This window comes from Lutra lutra, chromosome 3 (assembly GCF_902655055.1).
Source record: "Lutra lutra chromosome 3, mLutLut1.2, whole genome shotgun sequence".
Classification (NCBI taxonomy): Eukaryota; Metazoa; Chordata; class Mammalia; order Carnivora; family Mustelidae; genus Lutra; species Lutra lutra.
Window position 1 is genome coordinate 166417572 of NC_062280.1, and position 23879 is coordinate 166441450.

General features: G+C 40.5%; 1 long non-coding RNA gene across 1 annotated transcript; it reads left to right on the forward strand.

Annotated features, from left to right (window-relative positions):
- The first annotated feature begins 3606 nt into the window (after window positions 1–3606).
- LOC125094700 (uncharacterized) lies at window positions 3607–20791 on the forward strand. The gene is made up of 3 exons (XR_007125660.1): window positions 3607–3631; window positions 4170–4173; window positions 20705–20791. It is a non-coding gene; the product is annotated as an uncharacterized LOC125094700 (long non-coding RNA).
- Window positions 20792–23879: the final 3088 nt, after the last annotated feature.

Below are 23879 nucleotides of genomic sequence, written 5' to 3' on the forward strand. Positions count from 1 at the left end.
GTCAAGACTGAATTTCTTCTCTAGCCCACATTATCTTGCTTCTTCCATTTTCTTGCATTCTTATATGCATGCAAGGGAAAATAGTAATAAGAGCTAATATTTGTTGAGTGCTTTTAACATTCTAGAAGCAGCGTACTTTCTTTAGAGATTATATCTTCTTCCCAATAATCCTAAAGATAGCTACTATTATTATTGTTTTTGGACAAGACATGAGGACATTGAAACTGGTTGAGATTAAGCTATTTATTCAAGTACAGGTGGAATGTATAGATTATTGTTCAGCAAATACCCTCTCCCCTTTCCATTCTGTCCAGAGTAGACTGCCTTGCATTCTTGATATTGGACTTGGCCATACAACTCCCTGGATCCACGTAATGTTAGCAGACATGACGTGAACAAAAGTCTTAAATGCGCTTCATGAGTTTGGCTTTCCATTTGCATTCTGGTCATCTACCATGAGAAAACATGCTCCAGATGGATGTTTCCTTTCATCCTGGGCCACATAATGAAATATGGGAAATAATGGAAGCCCTCTTCCTCCTTATGCCCAGTCCCCATGTCTACAATTTCTTTTTCCTTCCTTTTGCCCCAAATCTCACCTCTGCACACAGCAAAAAAGGTAGAAACAATATATGTGCTGGCCCAAAGAAAGCAAAGTGCTCTAGAAAAATCCCAAAGTGTCTGTTTTGCACATCTATTTCTCATCTTTCATTTTAAGGGATTAGAGCATACTTTGCCCATATTTCCACTGGTTGCAAAGATCCAGAAAACCACTTATAAGTCAATATTTAACAGCTGCTCAAATATAAGTAGATTCTTTTTGATAGCAATATCACTTTTGGATGAGATGGAGACCCAGAAATTCACAATAGTGATTTTCATTAAAGAGCATCCTTGGCACTTTTTATGGCAAAAATTATTAGCACTTGTCTTTTGGCAAAATTCCAAGCCAAGCAATTATATTATACCTGTTCATACTCCTCCCATGATTTCAAATGTCATTCTTCTTGCTTTCTTCCTTGAAACAATGCGATGTTACTGTGAATGTCAAATTCAATTCCAGAAGCCAGTCAGCCATGGGCTCTCTTTTCTTAATATCAAAGCTTTTAAAGTTTTAATTAACTAATTGTTATAAAGTGATTGCATGAAAGGAAATATGGTATTTATAACATTGATATCAATTGGTTTATAATACTTAAAGCCAGTAAGATCATTAAGAGTGATAAATCAGAAAACTCCCTAGATCTACTTCATTCCCAATACCTGTGATATTTTAGGTATTTTGCCAGAACTGAGGCCTCTCTAGCAAGACTTCCTGCTGAATTCATATTTCCGATTCACTTGATAAAAGGCAGAACCACATTAGACCAAGTATAAGTGAGCCTAGATTTTTTTTTTCCTTTGGAATTCTAAATTTATTTATATCATTCTTGAACCTAGGATTTAGTATAATGCCTCAAATCCTGCCCTGTCACAGGTGGAAAGTGCTTCCTTAACTCGTTGTATTAATCAGAGTTCTTCGGAGAAAGAACAACAGAAATTTTGTGTGTGTGTGTGTGTGTGTGTGTGTGTGTGTGTGTGTGTGTATACATATTTGGAAGAGGGCACACACCACCCATATATATGGAGAGACAGAGCTTTATTTTAAGGAATTGGCTCACACAATGATGGGGCTTGGGAAATCTGAAATCCTCAGGGCAAGCTAACAGACTGGAAATTCTGCCAGAAGTTGTTGTTGGAGTCTTGCATCCAAAAGCAACCTGGAGGTAGAATTCTTTCCTCTTTGGGGGACTTCAGTCTTTTCTCTAAAGCCTTCAACTGACTGGATGAGACCCACGTGCATTATGGAGGGTCATCTGTCTTATTCAAAGTCAACTGATTAAATATTAATCACCTCTAAAGAATACCTGCACAGCAACCTCTAGATTTGTATTTGACCAAATACCTGGGTAACAATAAGACAGCCAAGGTGACACTTAACATCAACCACGACACTCACTGATCACCAAAGTGGGATGACTGCATTCCTGAAGATGCTCTAGACAATTAAATGGCATGTGGGAACTAAACATAGGACATTTTTTAAAAGATTTTATTTATTTATTTGACAGAGATCACATGTAGGCAGAGAGGCAGGCAGAGAAGAGAGTGGGGGGAAGCAGACTCCCTGCTGAGCAGAGAGCCCGATGCGGGGCTCTATCCTAGAACCCTGAGATCATGACCTGAGCCGAAGGCAGAGGCTTAACCCAGTGAGCCACCCAGGCACCCTAACACAGGACATTTTAATATTTGTTTAACCTCCCCAAAATTATTTTCACCAGTATTTCATCCATGGATTGACAGCAGTACCTTCCTCAGTCTACATGTAAGGTATCACATGACATGACCACCATTTAAGGTGTCCTGTGAGGAGGCGGGTGGGGATCTAGAGCAAGAGCACTGACAGGGCTCCGTGCCAGCAAAGCCTTCATTCTCAAGTTTACTTGAGCCACTGTGTAGACAAAACAGAAGTTCCCCAAAGACATCAACAGCTTTGTCCCTAGAAACTGTCATTATGTTACCTTACATGTAAACAAATTAAAAATCCTGAGATGACAAGTTGATCCTGAATTATCCATGGCCGGGGGAGGGGTGGGAGGAATATAATCATAATTGCTTATAAGAGGGACAGGGAGGAGGCAGAATCAGAAAAAGCGATGTGGTGACAGAAGGGAAGACTGGAGTGACACCCTGTGAAAAGAGGAAGAGACCACAAGCCTAAGAGTACAAGTGGCCCCTAGAAGCTTGGAAAGGCAGGGAAACAGGTTCTCTCCTAGAGCTTCCAGAAGGAATGCCACTCTGCCAGTACCTTGACTTTAGCCCAGTGAAACCCATGTTTGCAAAAGCAATGTAATAATAGCAGAAAAGGCTGAAATATCTTGCTACATTTTAAGAAAAATCTTTTTTTAAATTTTTTTTATTTATTTCTTTTCAGTATAACAGAATTCATTGTTTATGCACCACACCCAGTGCTCCATGGAATATGTGCCCTCCATAATACCCACCACCTGGCTCCCCTGACCTCCCACCCCCCCCGCCCCTTCAAAACCCTCAGATTGTTTTTCATAGTCCATAGTCTCTCATGGTTCATCTCCCCTTCCAATTTCCCTCAACTCACTTCTCCTCTCCATCTCCCCATGTCCTCCATATTATTTGTTATGCTCCACAAATAAGCGAAACCATATGATAATTGACTCTCTCTGCTTGACTTATTTCACTCAGCATAATCTTTCCAGTCCTGTCCATGTTGATACAAAAGTTGGGTATTCATCCTTTCTGATGGAGGCATAATACTCCATAGTGTATATGGACTACATAGAATTGCCAAAATTAGCAAGACAGGAAACAATGTGTGTTGGAGAGGATGTGGAGAAAGGGGAACCCTCTTACACTGTTGGTGGGAATGCAAGTTGGTCCAGCCACTTTGGAAAACAGTGTGGAGATTCCTTAAGAAATTAAAAATAGAGCTTCCCTATGACCCTGCAATTTCACTGCACTACACTACGCTACAATTGCACTAAACCCCAAAGATACAAATGTAGTGAAAAGAAGGGCCATCTGTACCCCAATGTTTATAGCAGCAATGGCCACGGTCGCCAAACTGTGGAAAGAAAAATCTCTTTTTTGAATGGGATTTAAAAATGGAGAGCATGATTTTTAATTACTCCTGCACTACTGCAATGATGAGATAGTATCTTTGTGAGTTATCTCAACTACAGCAGTCATTAAATAAAGTATCAAAAAAAAAAAAAACCCTTAGAATCAGACCTTCAAACTATTTCATCACAAAGGGGTAAGTTGAAGTTTCAAAAATAATGCTCCATATTCATTCACATCGAAAGCCCAAGACACCATGAAGACCACTGTTGAAGCCTCTGGTTGGAAGCCTCCCTGCCAGGCAACATATCTGGTCAGGAGCTCTACTTTGAGCTCATGGGAAAAAGTGGCTTTGGAGGAGACAGCCCCCTCAGCTAGAGATCCAACAGTTTGAAGAAAGTAAAAAGAGAAAGTGAGGAGAAAATGTCCAAGAGCAGCTGGTCAGTGCACACCTGATTTTGTCATAAACTAAAGATTACTGCCCTTAGGCACCAGTGGTCCAGCCTGTGGCTAAAGATTTCTAGGGAGGATAGATAGGTTGATGATACCAAGGCCATCTGAAAGGAAGAGAAGGGAAGAAAAGTGTGTGCTAGTTCTCCACCTTGGCAAGAATGCCTTTAGTGACTTACACACCACCTAGTGTCCTCACAGACCCATCTCTTGAACCCTTTCCCAATTTACTTAGAATATCAAGGCCATCACCTTGAATGCCTTTGAATTTTCTGTTGTCTATCTCAACACATTTTCCTCCTTCTGAAACAAGAAGAAAGTGTTCCTTCTCTTTTTGAAAGCCAGCTCATTCTACCTCTGCTGTGACTTTGCACTATCAACACTCCCTTTCTTCCATAACTCCTCTCCCCTTTCCATTGTCTCCTCTTCTTTCTCAAGTCTAATTAGGTCCCACTTACTACTGAAATATAAGCCTTATTCTTAATTCTATTACAGCCACAAGTCAATGTTTTCTCTTACTCCTTTCTCCCAGTGTCCAATTTTAAGAAATTGATGTCTCCAATTATCTCCACTTTCTCTTTGCCCCATAGTCCTACCGGGTATTTCATGCATGGATTGACAGCAATACCTTCCTTAGTCCATGTGTAAGGTGTCACATGACATGACCAGAATTTAAGGTATCCTGTGAGGAGGTTGTGGGGAGGTAATCTAGAGCACAGAGCACTGACAGGGGTCCTTCACAGCAGAGGCTTCATTCTCAAGTTTATTGGAGCCACTGTATAAAAAAATATGGTAATCTTTAGGTTGAAGGAAAATCAGGTGATTCTAAGCTTTTTTTTTTTTTTTTGATACTTGGTTTAGTGACTGCCATAGTTGAAATAACTCACCCTAGGAGAGAAAGAAAGTCTTTAATTATTTCCAATTATACAAACCAATAGCCTCTTCCCCTTCTTCTTTGTTCCAGTTGAAGATTTGATACCCACTACTCTGATTTCATTTTTCCTTAGATATACCACCCCAGATTTACTTGCTACCTTTTAACCATTTTGAGTTTTTCTCATTGTCCTTCACCCCCTGAGGTGTAGGGTCTCAAACTTTGGTGTTTATAAGAAAAATGTTGACAACTTGTTAAAAGTATAAAGTTCTTAATGCTATCCCCAAATGCTGATCACTTAGGTATGAATGGGGGCTGGGTATCGGTATTTTCAACAAACACTTTCTTTTTTTTTTTTTAAGATTTTAGTTATTTATTTGAAAGAGAAAGAGAGATCACAAGTAGGCAGAGAGGCAGGCAGAGAGAGAGGGGGGAGCAGGCTCCCTGCTGAGCAGAGAGCCCAATGCAGGGGGCTCGATCCCAGGACCCTGAGATCATGACCTGAGCCAAAGACAGAGGCTTAACCCCTTAAGCCACCCATGCGCCTCAACAAACCCTTTCTTGCTATGGTCCTCAGGCCTTCACTCTCAGTTGGGGAAATACTGTGACTGTCTGTTCACAAACTAGCCCCATACACAGAGGGCAGGGATAGGAAAGAGGAAAGAAAGAGGAAGACCACCCTAGATTGGTAAGTGGTTTCATTAGCAAGGTAACTTACATATGAAGTTTGTCCTGGGTGGCTTCAAGTCCAGTAGACCACTCTACCTGCCCAAAAGAATCTTGAAAATGTATATGAAGGCCATAACTGGGTTCAATTATGTAATCAGTCCTATGGTCTCAATATCACCTTACTCTCTCCAGGCCACATCCTTGAAATAGCTCCCACTGTGGAACTGGTCAGCAGAGTGTACATTCCCAGGATGGGGGGGGGGGGGTAAGGAGCTTCTGATTGCATGAGGTCAATTTGAGGGTCAACTGACAGTCACATCCTCTTGATTATCTCCTCCAACAGTGGCCTTATCTACATACCTGGCCTCAACTTCCATTGGGATAAACCCCAATTCTGTATTTCTCAGTTTACAATTTCATTCAGGGTCAAAATTTGCATTTCCAAGCAATTATTAACCTCTTTCTCTAATTTTAAAGCTATGCCTTACATTTAAACACAGTTTCAGAAATAAATCCTATCAAACCTATCAAACCTATCAAACCTTCCTATCAAACCTCTTTGGGCGCCCATTTTCCTTAACTTTACTAACCACGGTTTTTCCAATTATGTGGGCTCCCTAACCTCAGGAAACTTCAGTCATTGTGAACATTCAGGACCACCCACTCCTTTATATTCCGAGAGGAGGCTGACACTACCTTCCACCTGCCATTTTCAATATCCTAACTCGTCCTTGCTCTCTTAGGAACCCAACAGGCTGCGGCCAGATTAATCTTCCTTAGGAACAATTCTGTTGCTAGAAAACTTTAGTGACTCTCTCTTTTTAATCTAATTTAACTCAAACAGTTTAGCTTGCAATCAGCATCCTCCTCTCAAGCTCTGAAATTCCTCTGCCCACATCCTCCTCCTAATTGTCCTAGAAGTGGGATATTAATCCATTGTCAACCAAAGGCATGGTAAGTATTTTTTCCTCTGTTTCATTGTCTATGGATTTTGAGGGTATTTTTGTGTGCATTTGAAAGTTTGAAACTTTTATATTGTCAAGTTTTTCAGGGATCCTGGGTGGCTCAGTTGGTTAAGCGATTGACTCTTGATCTCAGCTGTCTTGATCTCAGGATCATGAGTCCAAACCCCACGTTGTGCTCCATGCTGGGTATACAGCCTACTTAAAAAAAAAAAAAATTATTGTCAACATTTAGTTTTCCTTTTTTGCTTCAAACTTTTTTTTTTTTTTTTTTGGCTTAAGTTGGTGGGTCACTCTAGGGTGCAGTCTCTCTTGTTTTATGTTATTTTTGTACAGGTCTCCTCTTAGAGACTGTCAGTTCCTTAACAGTAATAATGTTATCTTCTTTATAGGTGTAATGAAGATATTAATGAACACTTATTATGAGCTATTATTATTTTTAGCACCTTACAAATATTAATTCATTTAATCCTCATTTCTACCCTTATGGAGGGTACTACAATTAGACTATTGATCCATTACACGGATGTAGAAACTCAGGTAACTTATCCAACTTTGACACAACAAGGTCACACTACTAGGAATGCTGATGGTGCCAGGACTAGGATCTAGGCAGTTTGACTCCATAAACCCTCCGTAGAACAACTACTCTATGCTGCCTTCTCCTGTGTGGAAAAAAAAATAATGGGCGCTTGGTAAGTACTGGTTGAATGGATGAAATTTAATATATAGACCAGCTGGGTTGGTATTTCTAGGCTACACACAGTTTCTTCGAAGACCTCACGAGAGTTTAAGAGGTCACAAGAAATGATCGAGCAGCCATAATGTGAAATGTCAAAGAACCCCAACCTGAGACTCCAAGTTATGAGGCTTTAGAGCACACCAGTCATGATGTACCTGGTTGGCTAAAAGGGAAATCTTGAATGATGAATGGAGGGAGTACAAAAAACGTGGGATCCAAAGCAATGGGCAGTTTTCCACATCATTATAGCAGTATTTTGTAACAATTTCTTTGGCAACTGACAGCAGGCATTTAAATCAGCTATTTCCTCCTCAGAATTCCTCTCCAAAGAATAATAATGGCCTCTGCGACTCTGAAGGAAATGTAGCCCCTACTCGGATACAATCTTATCTGGGAAATTGCCATGGTATTCGTCACAGCTGTCACCGTGCTGAGCCCATTAGAGATGTGCTGAGTGGAGATCTACAGGGTTGTCTGCTCCGAGGGCTCTCTCTACACATTCTTCCGGGTTTCAGCAGGAAAACAAAAAAACACTCAACTTTTTGGGGGGCAGAGACTCCTCAGAGCTGGGTGGGCGAAAGAGAGCCATTCATACAGCCTAAAGGACTTACTCTGTAGCTCAGGTTGTAGATTCCAGTGACACCACTGGAAAGGACAGAACATGAGAGAGTAAAGAGAGAAAACTCAAATTTCTCTGTCTTTAATTAGAGAGCATGAGGGGAGCTAAAGACCTAAAAAGTGGGAGGTTGGTACTGGGACCTCAGAGTCAGAGTTCTTTTCAGTTCATTTCAGTTAAATGGTGGGCTGTCACAATGTCTGTTCTTCTCATGTAGAAAATGTTAGAGCAGGGAGTCTAGCTCCCTCTCTGTGATCCGTGGTTAAAGAAATGGGGCGACTGACTAGGCCCCTGCATTTAGCAGACTGCAGGAGCCACGGTGCCTGGATTAGGGCCAGTGGGACTTTGTAAACTTTGGTTTTGTAAGGGAAGTTTCCTGCAAATCTTTTTTTTTTTTTTAAGGAAATTTTTTAGGATTTTATTTATTTATTTGACAGAGTGTGAACAGAAGCAGGGGAACAGCAGGCAGAGGGAATGGGAGAAGCAGGCTCCTCGCTGAGCAGAGAGTCTGATGCAGGGCTCGATCGCAGGACCCCAGGATCATGACCTGAGCCAAAGGCAGACACTTAACCAACTGAGCCACCCAGGCGCCCCAAGGTTCCTGAAAATTTAATGTAAGATTCTTTAATTTAAAAGTGAAAAAATACCCCAAATCATATTCCCTTTTATTTTCAAAGTTATTTTATTTGCTTTCAACCCACAGTTGCTTTTACTAAGAAACTAACATAAAAATAGCCTTCCACTCAATATAGCAGGGGAGATCTTGTACTCTGATAATCCATTGTCCTGGAAACTAGCTTATGGCACCTTGTGAGTTGCTTATTCTCAAAAACTCACTTATCCCTCTTGACTCAAAACAAGATCAGGCATCTTTACCACACACAACACAACATGGGGTGTTCTCAGCTTGAGACTCTGGGACTGGTTATGGCTTTGTACAGATAGCATGCTGTCTGGGCCCGCTGGGGTTCCCACCTCCACCTCTCTCCTACCACCAGAGGCCCCTCTCTAGGTTCCTGGGGACTGTGGGCAGAGCCGGTATGCTCCTGGGGTCCCCTTTTGGTTTGGTCTTGTTGAGGAAGAAGGGGTCAGCGAAGCTGGGAGAGGACAGAGCCGGGGTAAGGCAAGGCCACCATGGCCACTGTTACAAGATCTCAGCCATTCTTATACTTCTTTCAGTTGGCCCCCTAACCTCTCCCCTCTTCTCTGTCCTTTGCTCTCAATTTTGATTGAAGAAGCCGCATTCCCATCCCCAGCCAGGGCCTGACCTAGAACGTGCCCCTGGTGGAAGTCTGTAGGCTGTATGAATGATTGGACTTGATTCTTTTCTTTTCTTTTTTTTTTTTTTGACTTGACTCTTTTCATCACCTCCTCTTTTCCATCCTTTCTTTTTTCTGTCTCCCAAGGCCAGTCATAAGATAAACAGTAGCAAAAGAAGTGACTGAAATCCAGGCCAAATACTTAGCCTCTTTGAACTGGTTTTTATGTGATAGTTTGATAGTACTTTATCAAATTATGTCTGTGTTTCCTCAAACATTCTCTTCGATAGAGCTCACCTAGTAACCATTTTGCTTTTTGTGGATCCATAAAATAATTTTCTCTTTGATGGTAAATGTACCAGAACAAGGGTCTGTGAAACTCTTCGCAAGAGCATAGCAAAACGTTCTAATTACAAATGCCCCTGAAGACTTATTATTGTTGATAAATGGTGACCTGACACATCTATTCAGGGTTTAAAAAAAAGTCATATTAGAATTATTAACACAGAAAGTAAAGGACATACCATGTTTAACTGTTGTATTATATTTCCTTAGCTCACATAGTTTTTATTCTCTTCATAAAAAATGTATTTTGGGTTCATAACCATGAATGTATTACCAATCATTTTACTTATATTAATATCATTATTTGCAATATATCATAATTAAGTGTATCTCAACTGTATACTTAATTATGCCCTTGTGTAATATGAAAAATGTTTCTGTATTAATTTAAAATTGTTTCTAAATGCTACCTTTTATTTTAAAATTTGCATTAAAAGAGAGCACGGCAGTATTCCAAGGCCAATAAAATTCCATCATGTGTGTCTTAACTGAAACATGTGGGCATATATGTACATACATAAACATAAACTAATTTAAAGTTTCTCTTTAATTTTAAGCTTAATATGATTAAATTAGTCAAAAAATAATCAAATGTCTTATAATCATATTCTACTGTTCAAACTGAAATGAAATATACCTCCCTTTATTAAAAAAGTCTGCAGACCTGATTAAGTAGATGACAGTGTAATGTCCATTACAAGTGCTTTTTCTGCCATCTAGTGGGAAAAGGAAATCTAGGAGGTTTCACAATTTACATTTTTAATTCTATTGTCTTAGAATATTTAGCTAAGGTTTATTTGAAACCTGTTTCAAGTTTGATCTGTGGGTGGACCAGATGTGTGTAATATTGAGCATTCCCCATGGTGCCAAAGGGGCTACAGACAATAACATAGAGGGTGCTTCTGGCTTTCTATAAAATTGGTGGAGGCCGTTGGCTCCAAACAAAATACTAGCACCATTGTTTTACATAATTGGATTGTCATTCATTGTCAAAGGGACAAAAGATGCCTCAAGCTCGTATATGCCAATACTCGAATTCTGTAAACCGGAGGAAGGAGGGTTGGGAGGGATGGCTTGTTGGACACTGTCTAGATCAGCAGCTTTCAAACTTTCTAAACCGCAGCTCACACTAAGACGTGTATGTGACATTGCAAACTTGGCTGTGTACGTAAAACAGAAGTCAAAGTTCCATGAAGGAATGACCTTTCTATGGGATTGCTGTATTTTCTGTTCTGTTCTGTTTTATTCTGTTTCACCCTTTTTGGTATTCTTTTATAACATTTTAAATGGACTTCATGATCCACTAATGGTCCTGAAATTTGAAAAACCCTGGTAAGATGTGTCACCTAAGAAGTCCTAGGTGTTTACCTCTACTGCTTAAAAAATATATGATACTAAAAAAAAAAAAGATATATATATATGATACTAAGTCTAGAATTATGACCAAGTAAAAAGTTAAATGAAAAAAGACACGATGGGGATTGGTTAAATAACCTTTGAGATCTTATCAGTTCTGGATATTTTATCTGATGAGTGTTCTCTGGTATTATCACCATCACCTGCTCTATTTCCCAGAATAGAAGGCTTGGACTCATCTTCATAAACACCTCTTGGTCAAGGTCTATGCACCTCTTGGTCAAGGTCTATGAATTCTGGCCTTATGAGTCTTCTTTGCTCTCTTTCTATCTTCATCTGGTCTGGACCCTTCCTGTTTCCCCCTGGGTGATTCCGCAAGCTTCTATACTGCTCTCACTGACTCCATCTCTCGCCCCTCTGAACCTTCCTTCACACAGTTACCAAGACTAAACCTCCTCCTCACAGGTCAGATAAAATCACTCACTGTATTCTCTTCCTAAGGAATAACACCTGAGTGACTTAGGGTAACATTCAAATTCCTCTCTGTTTAGTGCTTTGTTGGCATTTGCTATTTTAGATTAAATGACCTCCTCATTCGGTTGTGAGCTGGATCTTTATCTTTATCTCCTTTTAAGCATACTATGTTTGCCCTAGAAGGTGCTTAATAAATATTGGCGGAAGGCGCCGAGTGGAACTTCCTTTCTGACCTTCAGTTTTGGGCACACCCTACGTTCCCATTGTTGTTCTACTAACCATTCCCTGAACTCTCCTTTTATTAATTAGTTAGTTCATCTATATATTCATTTTTTAAAGAATGTGCATTTTAAAGAATGAGCTTTTTCCTGGGCTGCCATATTCTCTGTCTTCTGCCTGTAGAAATTCTTTTCACCCTTTAAACACCAACTCAAAACCATCTCTTGCAAGCAATTCCCTTGGTTGCCAGAAGAATAAATTCCCACAGCTTGTTGATAATAATCCTTAGTTTCTATTCAAAGCTTAGGTTTTCCTGCACAGTTTTAGATTATGGTTCTCTGTGTCTGTCTCACTTGATGATGAACATGTTGAGGGCAGGGAACCTGCCTTGCACATCTTTCTAGTCCCTAGGTGTTTGATAGAGGTTCATTGACTTAAACACTTGTTGCATATATCTATTTAAATAGGTAGGCTGGAGGCTGAGCCTGCTGGCAATCCTTTTTAATACAGGCCAGCCAATCTTAGATGGGCTATTCTGAAGTATATACACAGGTTTCAGAGCAGGGATTTGACCCAGATTTCTAGTTTGAATTATTAGTCCCTATATCGACACTTTGTTTCAGCCCATGGTGATGCACTGATGGAAGGTCCTTCTCTGTGGGCCTCTCATAGTACCTCCATGCTAGAGGAGTGTGCAGCCTGGAACCATTGGCCCTATTCTTCACTGTTAGGCTGTGAGCACCGGAGAGGGATCTACAGTATGAAAAAAAAAAAAAAAAAAGAAAGAAAGAAAAAAGGAAGGAAGGAAGGAAGGAAGAAAGAAAGAAAAGAAAACACTTTGTTTCAATATCTGCTGAGCACTGTATGCTGTTGAAAATAACAAGAAGTAGAAAAGCCAACTGCCCCTACCACAAAATGAAAGTCCTGTTGAGTGGCCTTTTTCCATGTTCCCATAATGATCTGTGCTTTTTTCCTGTCACTGGACTTCCTTCTTGTACTGCATGTATGTGTTTCCATGAGTTCCTTGTAGGTAGACTTCTCTTATTCATTTGTATACTCAGCAACTAGCAAACCACCTGCATTAGCAGACATTCAATAAATATTTGTTGAATGGGAATGAGAGACAGAAAGAATTATAATGGATAAGGAACTATTAGATATTATGTCCATCTTCAAGGCGCTTAGGCACCAGGCAGGGAAATAATTACCTAGCCATTCCGACTATAATGTCCTACACTTAATAGACATTCAATACATTTTAATGAATTACAATTAATGAAACGAGAGCCAATTTCTACACCCAAGAAAAATGCTAAATACTTATCAAGAGGTATAAAGAGTTGTTTCTGTCCTCTAAGAGAAAATAATCAAGCAAGAAATAATAAAAATGTTCATAAATACATTACTCAGCAGGTTGGATTTCCTGCCAAAGTTGTCTTAGACATATCACTAGAAGCTGGGATAGTTAGAAAAGGCTTCCCAAAGGAAGGAAGGTCTTTGTCAAGAACCGTGAAAAGGCTAAAGTTTCACCCTATTTGCAAGCTGAAAGTTAGTCTATTACATTTTCTTAGATACTTAAAGAAGACCCAAAATCCTAGGTCAGAGACAACAGACTTTCTTCCTCAGAGTATAGCAGGCCACTGGAATTTGTGTTCACCCTGATGAATGGGTCCTCCAAATCCCATAGGGCTGACACAGAGGGGCCCAGAGGAGCACTGCACACTCTGCAGGTTTGTATCACACTTGAAGAAACTCGAGTTAAGGAAACCCCAATCTTCCAAAGGTGCTGTTGGCAAACCTGTCCAATATTTGCACTGGAAGGAGACATTATCCTTATTAACCTGATCAGAAAACAAATTTGTCCTCTTCCGGAGGGAGATACTATCTCTTTGTTGAAGGCTGTATGCTCTACAAACATACTTTGTAGTCCAGACCAAAAGTTGTCAATGCCTTTACTCAGAAGATGGACAGAAACACAAGACACCCATAGAGAATGTACTTCCAACAGTCTTAATTTGGTCCTCGAAGGTTGTGTGTGATTTGATTAAGCAATAGAAAGAGAAGAGCTATTCTAGGAGAAGGAAGAATTTCATGGGCACATATTCATTTCCTGACAGATCCCTTTGTCCCTCAGTTCTTTATTTGTAAAATTGGAATACCTCCTTCAAAAGGTTGCTATAAAAATTGCATGAAGATGGGATTGGGAGGGAGACAAACCATAAGTGACTCTTAATCTCAAAAAACAAACTGAGGGTTGCTGGGGGGAGGGGGGTTGGGAGAAGGGAGGTGGGGTTATGGACATTGGGGAGGGTATATGCTATGGTGAGTGCTGTGAAGTGTGTAAACCTGGCGATTCACAGACCTGTACCCCTGGGGATAAAAATATATTATATGTCTATAAAAAATAATTTAAAAAAATAAATAATTGCGTGAAGTCATCTATATATGGTATCCAGCCTGGTGACTGACACACAGCAGGTACCAAACTGTTAGTTCTTTTCTATTTCCCCCAGAATGTATAGGATGTGACTCTGTAGCCTGCTCTGACATTAAGAAAAGGGTAAATGGAAACATTTAATCATTCCATTTGTAAACTTTTTATTAAGCATCTATTCTGTTGCAGGTGCCAGGCTAGAGACCATGCCTGCTCTCTTGAACCTTACAGTCTGCTTTGAGGGGGAAATAGACAGAGGAGAGTAGAATTATCTTGCTTCAACCAAACAAGCTTGTAGAAAATATACCTCCAAAGTTTTATGGTAATTTCATCTGACCATGAAGCCAGGGAATTAATTATTGAGACATAGAAGGAGCATAAACCTAAAATAAGAGCAATGAAAAGTCAAAGTTCAGTGATGCCATACACCATTCAACAGCAGGCTGTTTCAGGATCTTTTGGGAAAAAAGAATACTAATAGCTGTAGCAGGAAGATTTCATGTGGACATTATTGTCACCGATGCACGATAGTTCATTCATTTGGTAATATGTACTGAGCATTCACCACATGCTATAGTGATAGGTGCTAGAATTCAAGGATCAAGAACAGGAATTTTCTTGAGAGTGAGTTGGCCCCCAAGGGACAAGGGATTGATTTTTCATAAGTTGGTGTCAACATTTATCTATATATAGATGGAGAAAAGCATGAGAATCTGAGAGATAGTATGAATACGGTATTCAATTTAAAGATGATAAGATTATTGGGGCGCCTGGGTGGCTCAGTGGGTTAAGCCGCTGCCTTCGGCTCAGGTCATGATCTCAGGGTCCTGGGATCTAGTCCCACATCGGGCTCTCTGCTCAGCAAGAAGCCTGCTTCCCTCTCTCTCTCTCTCTGCCTGCCTCTCCGTCTACTTGTGATCTCTCTCTCTGTCAAATAAATAAATAAATAATCTTTAAAAAATAAAAAAAATAAATAAAGATGATAAGATTATCAATTCATTGGACAATCCTAAATTAGACCTTGATTAGGAGAGAAGGAAGTTGTTAAAATGTCTTTCTGTGGAGAGCATACACAATTTTTGTTATAGACTACATGCATCAAATATTTAATCATAATAAAATAATTTTTCGAAAGATAAAAGTTGTAACAACCATCCCTACTTTGGGGGTTGGGCCTGATAATTCAACCACTACGTGAAGTCTGTTGGATGCATTAGAATAGTATGTGAAAGGACATCTCCGGTTGGTTTTGGTACTAGTGGTAATAGTACTTCTTTCCTACCTTGTTTCCAGGCTGCATTCCACTTATTTGTTTAGAATCTACCCACTACTCTGGAGTATGAAAAATGCTCACGCTATTTGGGTGCTGAGTGTTGGGGGCTAACCGGGAGGAGAAGTAAATTACATTTGAGAAGAGAAGACGAGGACAAGGTGTGAAAGGAGAGCCAAAGAGAGCCATGCTCCATCTTCAGTCTTAATTACTCACGGGTCACGAGGCAGGCTTTAGCCAATGCTAAGAGTTGGCCTTATAGCCGATGGCTGAGGGGAATGTTGGGTCCAGCAGTCAAATGAGTGAAAGGACCTCCAGAACTCTCCAGCTGCCAGTCTCACCTCCTCCTCTGCTGCCCTGTGCTGTCTAGCTGGCTACATTCCTTCAGATTAAATCATACTTCTAGGACCTGCTTTTCCCCAGAGAGGAGGGGACGCATTATTAGCAACATCTTAGTATGGATTCCTTTGTCGTGACCTGAGTGTGTGAGAGAAACAAGAAAGACGGCCCAAAATCCTGCAAGTGAGAGAAGAAAAGACTGGAGAAACCCCAGGGGAGAAACATCTCTCCGCCACACATTGTTTTCCTTCGGGGCTTCCTTGTTAACCAGATTTACAGCTAAATCCCAACATGGGTTCTCAAACCTTTCTGAACTGATGACAGTGACAGTGTGGGAGTCATAACAATCCATCACAACAGCCCTCTTCCTATCGGAGTCATGCTAGTGGCTGCTGCCTCGAAAGGTCAGGCCCACACCAGTCTCTCCTGAGCCTGCAGGGCCCCCGAGGTCCTTGTGCAGTAGCCTTTCAGCCTAAGAACAGGGCGGTAGGTAGAGTGCCATTTTTGTGAAATTAAAGCACTTTTGTCTTTGTTCCACTCAAAATGCTTTTCTGGAGGTGCCTGGGTGGCTCAGCTGTTAAGTGTCTGCCTTCCATTCAGGTCATCTCAGGATGACCTTCCATCTCAGGATCCTGGGATCGAACCCCACATCTGGCTCCCTGCTCAGCAGGAAGACTGCTTCTCCCTCTCCCACTCCCCTTGCTTGTGTTCCCTCTGTCTCTGTCTCTCTCTGTGTCAAATAAATAAATAAATAAATAAATAAATAAATCAAATCTTTTTTTTTTAAATGCGCTTTTTTGGTCTTTTTCTCTCTGATCTTGGCCCTCATTGATAAAGTCTCTTCCGCATCTATTAGGTGAAGCCAGATGAGGGCAGGGCTGGAATTAAACCTTAGCAAGCTCTCGCTGCCTGGCTGCCCGTCCTCCCCCACAAGGCTCTGTGAGCACACTTCCAGGAAGGTTTCCTTTAGCCAGCTGTTTGCACTGATTTCTCGGGAGGGTTCTCAGTGTTTGGCAGGAACAAACATCACTGATATTCCCATTAGGCTTATCAGAAGCAAGTGGGAACAATGAGCTCTTTTCATGTTGAAAATAGAGATTTTTAGAATTATTCATAATCCTGCTTCTTCTCCCAACACATCCGCATCCCCGTGGGGTCCGTTCACTAATTACCTATGCTAGTCTTTACACTAAAATTTAGCTACATATGAATCTTGTCCTTTTTTGGTAAGATGTCTTGATTTTCCTCCCTGTATAAATGTGAAAATAAAGAAAGAAAACATCATTTAAGGGGCGGCTACCTGGCTCAGTCGGTAGAGTATGCGGCTCTTGATCAAGGGCTTGTGAGTTCGAGCCCCACATTGTGTGTAGAGATTACTTAAAAATAAAGTCTTGGGACACCTAGGTGGCTCAGTGGGTTAAGCCTCTGCCTTCGGCTCAGGTCATGATGTTAGTGTCCTGGGATCGAGCCCCACATTGGGCTCTCTGCTCATCGGGGAGCCTGCTTCCCCCTCTCTCTCTGCCTGCTGCTCTGCCTACTTGTGATCTCTGTATGTGTCAAATAAATAAATAAAATCTTAAAAAATAATAAAGTCTTAAAAAGAGAGAGAGAGACAACATAATTTAAAATGGAGACTGGAAATCCAAAAGGGGGAGCTTTCTCACACTACCACTTGCCATAGGAAGCATACCTTGCATTCCCAAATGGGGAGCTTACTTTATATACCCCAGGAGGTAGGAAGAATTTCTCCTTGCCCGCAACAGAACAACGTAGTCAGGGAGAAACTGCCAACTTCAACCAAGGAGAAGCCGCAAGTTTCCCTCCCAACTTCCTTCTTTCCCCTACAAGCAAATAAATGCAAACTCCTCTCTCCTGTTCTCCAGACTTGCCTATGGTTCACCATAGTTTGCTCATCCTGAATTCCAATTCCTGTTATTGCCAAAAACTCATTTTGCTAATAAACTGGCTCTTTTGTTCTTCTAGGGTCAACATGAACACAGCATAAGCTTCTATTTAAATACATTTTGTCAATGTTTCAAAAAAGAGTATATAAAAATAAGAATTTATGAAAGTATAAGGTCTAATTCCATTGGTGAGAAAAAGTGCATTTCGAATTGAAGTCTTTTCAAAATCTTTCGACCATTCCTGAAAATAAGAGGTTAGATAAGTCCAATAATACAAAATACGAAGAGAAGATTAACATTTACGGAGCTCCTACTAGATGCCAGGTGGTATGCTATGGATTTTACATATGTTCCCTTAATCTTCATAACCCTGTGAGCTCTATCCTATCTTTATCCTACAGATAAGAAAACTGAGATTTGGGGAGGGCACACAAATTAAGCCTGCCTGATCCTAAAGCCTGAGCTTTCTATTAAACTATATGGATAGTAGAGCAGAAAGGAATCTTAGGGACGTTCTAGGATAGTGGTTTTCCAAAGTGTAAGATGGGTACCAGAGAGGGTGGTACATAGGACATTACATTCAAAATGTAATAAATGCCATATTAAGGAAGTTCGGTTTCTTTTCGAAGCTTTTGTAATTCTTCTGGTAATTCGGTTCTATGTTGCAAAAACTTGCTCATCTATCAAGGCAAGAGCAGGTCTCAGAATCACAGATTTTATTTATTTATTTTTATTTATTTTTTTAAGATTTTATTTATTTATTTGACAGAGATCACTAGTAGGCAGAGAGGCAGGCAGAGACAGAGGAGAAAGCAGGCTCCCCTCTGAGCAGAGAGGCCGATGAGGGCTCCATCCCAGGACCCTGAGATCATGACCTGAGCCGAAGGCAGAGGCTTTAACCCACTGAGCCACCAGGGCGCCCCAGAATCATAGATTTTACTTTATTTTTTTTTTAAATTTTATTTATTGACAGAGATCACAAGTAGGCAGAGAGACAGGCAGAGAGAGGAAGGGAAGCAGGCTCCTAGCCAAGCAGAGAGCCCGATGCGGGGCTTGATCCCAGGACCCATGATCCCAGGGATCATGACCTGAGCCGAAAGCGGAGGCTTTAACCCACTGAGCCATCCAGGTGCCCCAGAATCATAGATTTTAAAGACAATATTTAGCAAAGTGTAAGCCTATCTTTATTTTTCATTGTAATTATTTTTATAGATACTTTCTAGCTATGGCAAATGATGCTGTTTCCATGCTAGTAGCCATGTAGATTTTTATTTTGAAAATAAGTGTATTTGGATTTTAAGTAAGCCTATTTAAAGAAAAGGGTTTATAAATAATAGCTTGGTGGCATATACATGTGGTAAAAATCATGAAGATGTTATAGGAAATGCAAACTTCGGGGACACAGACCTGGAGATTCTAGACTGAAACTCACATGATACAATTGAAGAAATGAACACCTAGAGAGATGTAGTTTAGTGTCCTTGACCTACAAGTTTCCTGAATTGCTGAAACATGATCGTCTACCTCTTAAAACATGCCATGATCTTCCCACGAGCAGGTCAATTTCCATTGTTGTTCTCCTTGTTTTTCCTGGTAGAGCATCAGGTATCTTCTGACTAGTAAATGCAAATTAGAATTAAAGGAACTAGAAATTCTGTTTTCTTCCAGAGCAGTTGTTTTTATGACTTAACATTAGTTTATTTATTTAGATATTTCCACACATAGCAGTCAGCAAATTCAAGTATAAAGTGTAGCTCTTAACAATAAAAAGGCCATTTGTTGGTGGCAGAGCAGATAAACTCTAAAAAATTTAACAAATGAAACAGTTTTCCAATATTACTTCTTGAAAGCATAATTATCAGAACAATCTTTTTTTTAAAATTTGTGATTCACCACTTACATACATATAATACCCAGTGTTCATCACAAGTGCCCTCCTTCACACCCATCACCCATTTAACCAATCCCCACTCACCTCCCTCCATCAACCCTCAATTTATCAGAACAATCTTTTCAAAGGCTTTTGATGTAACTCACCAAGTGTGTATCTGGCAATTTATTGCTTTAAGGAACTAGAAGTGATAATGTGGACTGTTTCTGATAGAATTTGCCTATATTTCCATTCAGCTATGGGAGACCCATAGACCCATAAGATACTCCAGTATTCTGCTCTACTGTAATGGACATGGTGTTATTTGTTAACAGATATACTTCTCAACTGCTAGTTAAGGCTGTCAGATGTACCAGCTTCTGGTATATATGAGCTCAACACTGAAATTCAAGTACAGTATTTCTGGAAAATGAATGGCTTTAATCTGTTTATTTTGTCTTAATTATTATATATATCTGCAGAGATGCCACAAAATTTCACCACCCACCAACATCAGCAGTAGCATGGTTAAGAAAAGAATGGGACAATCCTAGGCAAGGTAAGCATCTATCATTAGTCTTTTATACTTCCACAGTCTACCTCCAGAGTGTCAACTACTACCTGTGGGCATCGGATTCCCAAGCTCTTTTGGTCCCTTCTCCCATTTTGCCCCTTCACCCATTTGAGATGGAGATATACAGTGAGAGACACTATGGTACATGGGCTCTACAACCAGTTTATCTAGGGTTGAATCCTGACTCTACCACTCTCCTGATGATCTCTTTCCTGATGATCTCTTTCTTTAGCACTCTGTGCCTTAGTTTCCTGATCTGCAATGGGATAATGCTATCTAATCCCCCATGGTAGCTGTAAGCAACCTGATATGTGTAGAACACCAAAAACAGTGTCTTGCTTTGGTGCTTTACACATAGGAAGTTTTCAATCTTGTTATTTTTCAGCCACATGGTAGATGTTGTCTTGGATGTCAACTCTGCCCTTGCATTCATCTAACGTATATTTATTGAACCCTTATTATGTGCCAGAAACTGTTCAAGATCCTTGAAACACATTAATGAACAAAACCAAAAACTATCCCTGCCTTGTGCAGATTTTTCAGGTAGAGGGAGATAGACAATAGCCAATAAGTAGAAATAAATTGCATTAGAGTGTAACTGTTGTGAGAAAAAAAAAAAATGGAGTTGGTAAGGGAATTAGAAGGGTAGGCAAGGGTGAGATTTAATATATATGCTCAATATAATATGTCTAAAATAAAACTCACTTTTAGTCAAACTATGGAACGAGCCTAGACGTCCATGAACAGATGAATGGATAAAGAAGATGCGGTAAACACACACACACACACACACACACACACACACACACACACACACACACACACACAGGAATACTATGCAGCCATCAAAAATGAAATCTTGCCATTTGCAATGATGTGGCTGGAACTAGAGGGTATTATGCTAAGCGAAATATGTCAGTCAGAGAAAGACAATTATCATACGATCTCACTGATATGGGGAATTTGAGAAACAAGAGAGAGGATCATAGGGGAAGGGAGGGAAAAATGAAACAAGATGAAACCAGAGAGGGAGACAAACCATAAGAGACTCTTTTTTTTTTTAAAGATTTTATTTGACAGAGAGAGATCACAAGTGGGCGGAGAGGCAGGGAGAGAGAGGGAAGCAGGCTCCCCACAGAGCAGAGAGCCCGATGTGGGACTAGATCCCAGGACCTTGAGATCATGACCCGAGCTGAAGGCAGAGGCTTAACCACTGAGCCACCCAGGTGCCCCCCATAAGAGACTCTTAATCTCAGGAAACTAAGGGTTGCTGGAGGGGAGGGGAGTGGGTGATGGACACTGGGGAGGGTATGCGCTATGTGAGAGCTGTGACCTAAGACTGATGAATCCCTGTACTCATGAAACAAATAATACATTACATGTTAATAAAAAAAAAAATTCACTTTTCCAGTAAAACCAGATTTTTTTTTAAAGTCGGCTCCACACCCAGCCCAATGTGGGGATGGAATTCAGGACCTTGGGATCCAGACCTGAGCCGAATCAAAAGTTGGACACTTAACCGAGCTATTCAGATGGCCCTAGATTTCCTTTTTGATTTCCATTTACTGATACTTAAATCTTTGGTATCGGGGTTAAGAATTCAGTCACCCGGGGCACCTGGGTGGCTCAGTGGGTTAAAGCCTCTGCTTTTGGCTCAGGTCATGATCCCCGGGTTCCTGGGATGGAGCCCTGCATGGAATTCTCTGCTTGGCGGGGAGCCTGCTTCTCCCTCTCTCTCTCTGCCTGCCTCTCTGCCTGTGATCTGTCAAATAAATAAAATCTTAAAAAAAAAAAAAAAGAATTCAGTCACCCTATTTCTTCTCTGTTTTCCCCATAAGTTACCATTATATCCCCTGTGTTTTTCTTTTGTAACGTCTCTCGAATCTACCTGACTTGAGCACTTGGGTTTGGGTTACTATGGTGGCCTCCTAGTCTCTGCTTTTAGTTTCTCCCTGCTCCAATCCATCCTGCATTTATTAATTTGCTTGCAAAGCAAGGCCCAGAACAGAGCTTAATCATGTCTCTTCCTTTCTTTGCTATCTACAGAATAAAAAGTCAGACTTGTTCAGGGATGTTCATAATGTGGCCTCAGCCTGCCTTTCCAAGCCCTCTCCTACTCTTCCTTAAATAGAACTTTCCATTTCAGCCAGAATAAGCCACTGTGACTTCCTTCCTGCACCTACACAATGCACTGGCTTCTTTTATAACATCGTATTGTCCGTTTTCTCCTTCTCTTTGTAAAAGTGCTAGAAATTTCATTAAAATTCCCTGGAGAATTTATAAAATCCCATATAATGAGATATCCTCAGAGGGAAACTATGCAGACCTGATTTCAACAAGGTGGAGGTGGTGATGCGAGGACTCACTGCTTCTTTGAGAATCCACAAACAACGAAAATGGGTTTATTTGCTACAACCAAGCCTACTCAAGACAGAATACCAACTAATTAGTTCAATGCCAAAAACGCGCAAACAAGATTTACTTTTTCTAGACTGCCTGCCTTCAGCCCTCACTTGCAAATCCTTTCTGTCCTTTGTTCCTTAATTCTGTAAGGATTCCCTCTTGTGACAATAATTTATGTAAAAATAACTGAAGGCCCAGTTTTTAAAATAGGCACAGGGACAATTTTGTTTACATTTACAAATGTTTTATTGATTCATAATTAAAGTCCTTGGAAAAATAAATCCATTTTCTTCTTTATTAAAGAATCTAACTGTTCATTTTATGGAATTAATATATAAGTACTCTTGCCATTGGTATCAGAGCACTTTTATATTAATCCATTTCCTTCTGTGAGGTCCTAAGCCACAGTAGGCTATCATTTTGATTTCTCAGTGATACAATTCACTTCTGACTCTTCAACTCACTTGCATATAAATGACTCAACCAGTTTCTACTACTTTATATGGGTTTCAATGCTAGTGAGACACACATTTCTGCCACATGGATGGAGATTTTCCCAAAGGTTCCTACTAATTTTTTTTTTTTAAAGATTTTATTTATTTGTCAGGGAGAGAGAGAGAGCGAGAGCGAGAGTGAGTACAAGCAGATAGAGTGGCAGGCAGAGGCAGAGGGAGAAGCAGGCTCCCTGCTGAGCAAGGAGCCCGATGTGGGACTGGATCCCAGGATGCTGGGATCATGACCTGAGCCGAAGGCAGCGGCTTAACCCACTGAGCCACCCAGGCGTCCCGGTTTCTACTAATTTAAATGGTAACCTTCAATGAGTCAGTCTCTAGAACCACAGGTCCATGTACCTCAAAAATTAAGAAATACATTATTTCAGAAGGATCGCCAACCAAAATCATTATTTTTTTCAGATTTCTGGCTTCCCAAGTATCTGCCTGATCACTGGGTTATTTTCAACTCAGTTCTGAGTAGGACTGAACACAGAACCTCTTTACTAATGACGAGGTAAGGCAGCCCATCAAGTTCTTTAGAAACAAACAAAAACCTCTAGTTTATTTCATCCTCCCAAATTATTTAGTCTATAGGCATTACTAAGCCAAGTGCTAACTATAATGTTTTGTCTATAAGCACTTTATATCTGTGTTTATATATTAGTTTGCTATAACTGCTATAACAAAGTACCACAGACTGGTAGGCTTAATCAACAAATTTATTTTCTCACAGTCTGGAGGTCAGAAGTCCAAGATCGAGGTTTTTGGAGGTCTGTTTCCTTCTGAGGCCTCTCTCCTGGGCTTGCAGATGGCTGCACTCTGCTCCTTCTTCAATCTCTCCTCCAAGCATGTGCATCCCTCAGACCTCTGCGCGTCTTAATTTCCTCTTATACAGGATAGCAGTCAGTTTGGATTAGGACTCACCCTAAAGGACTCATTTAATCACCTCTTTAAAGGCTCTCCAAAAATAGACATATTCCAAAGTACTG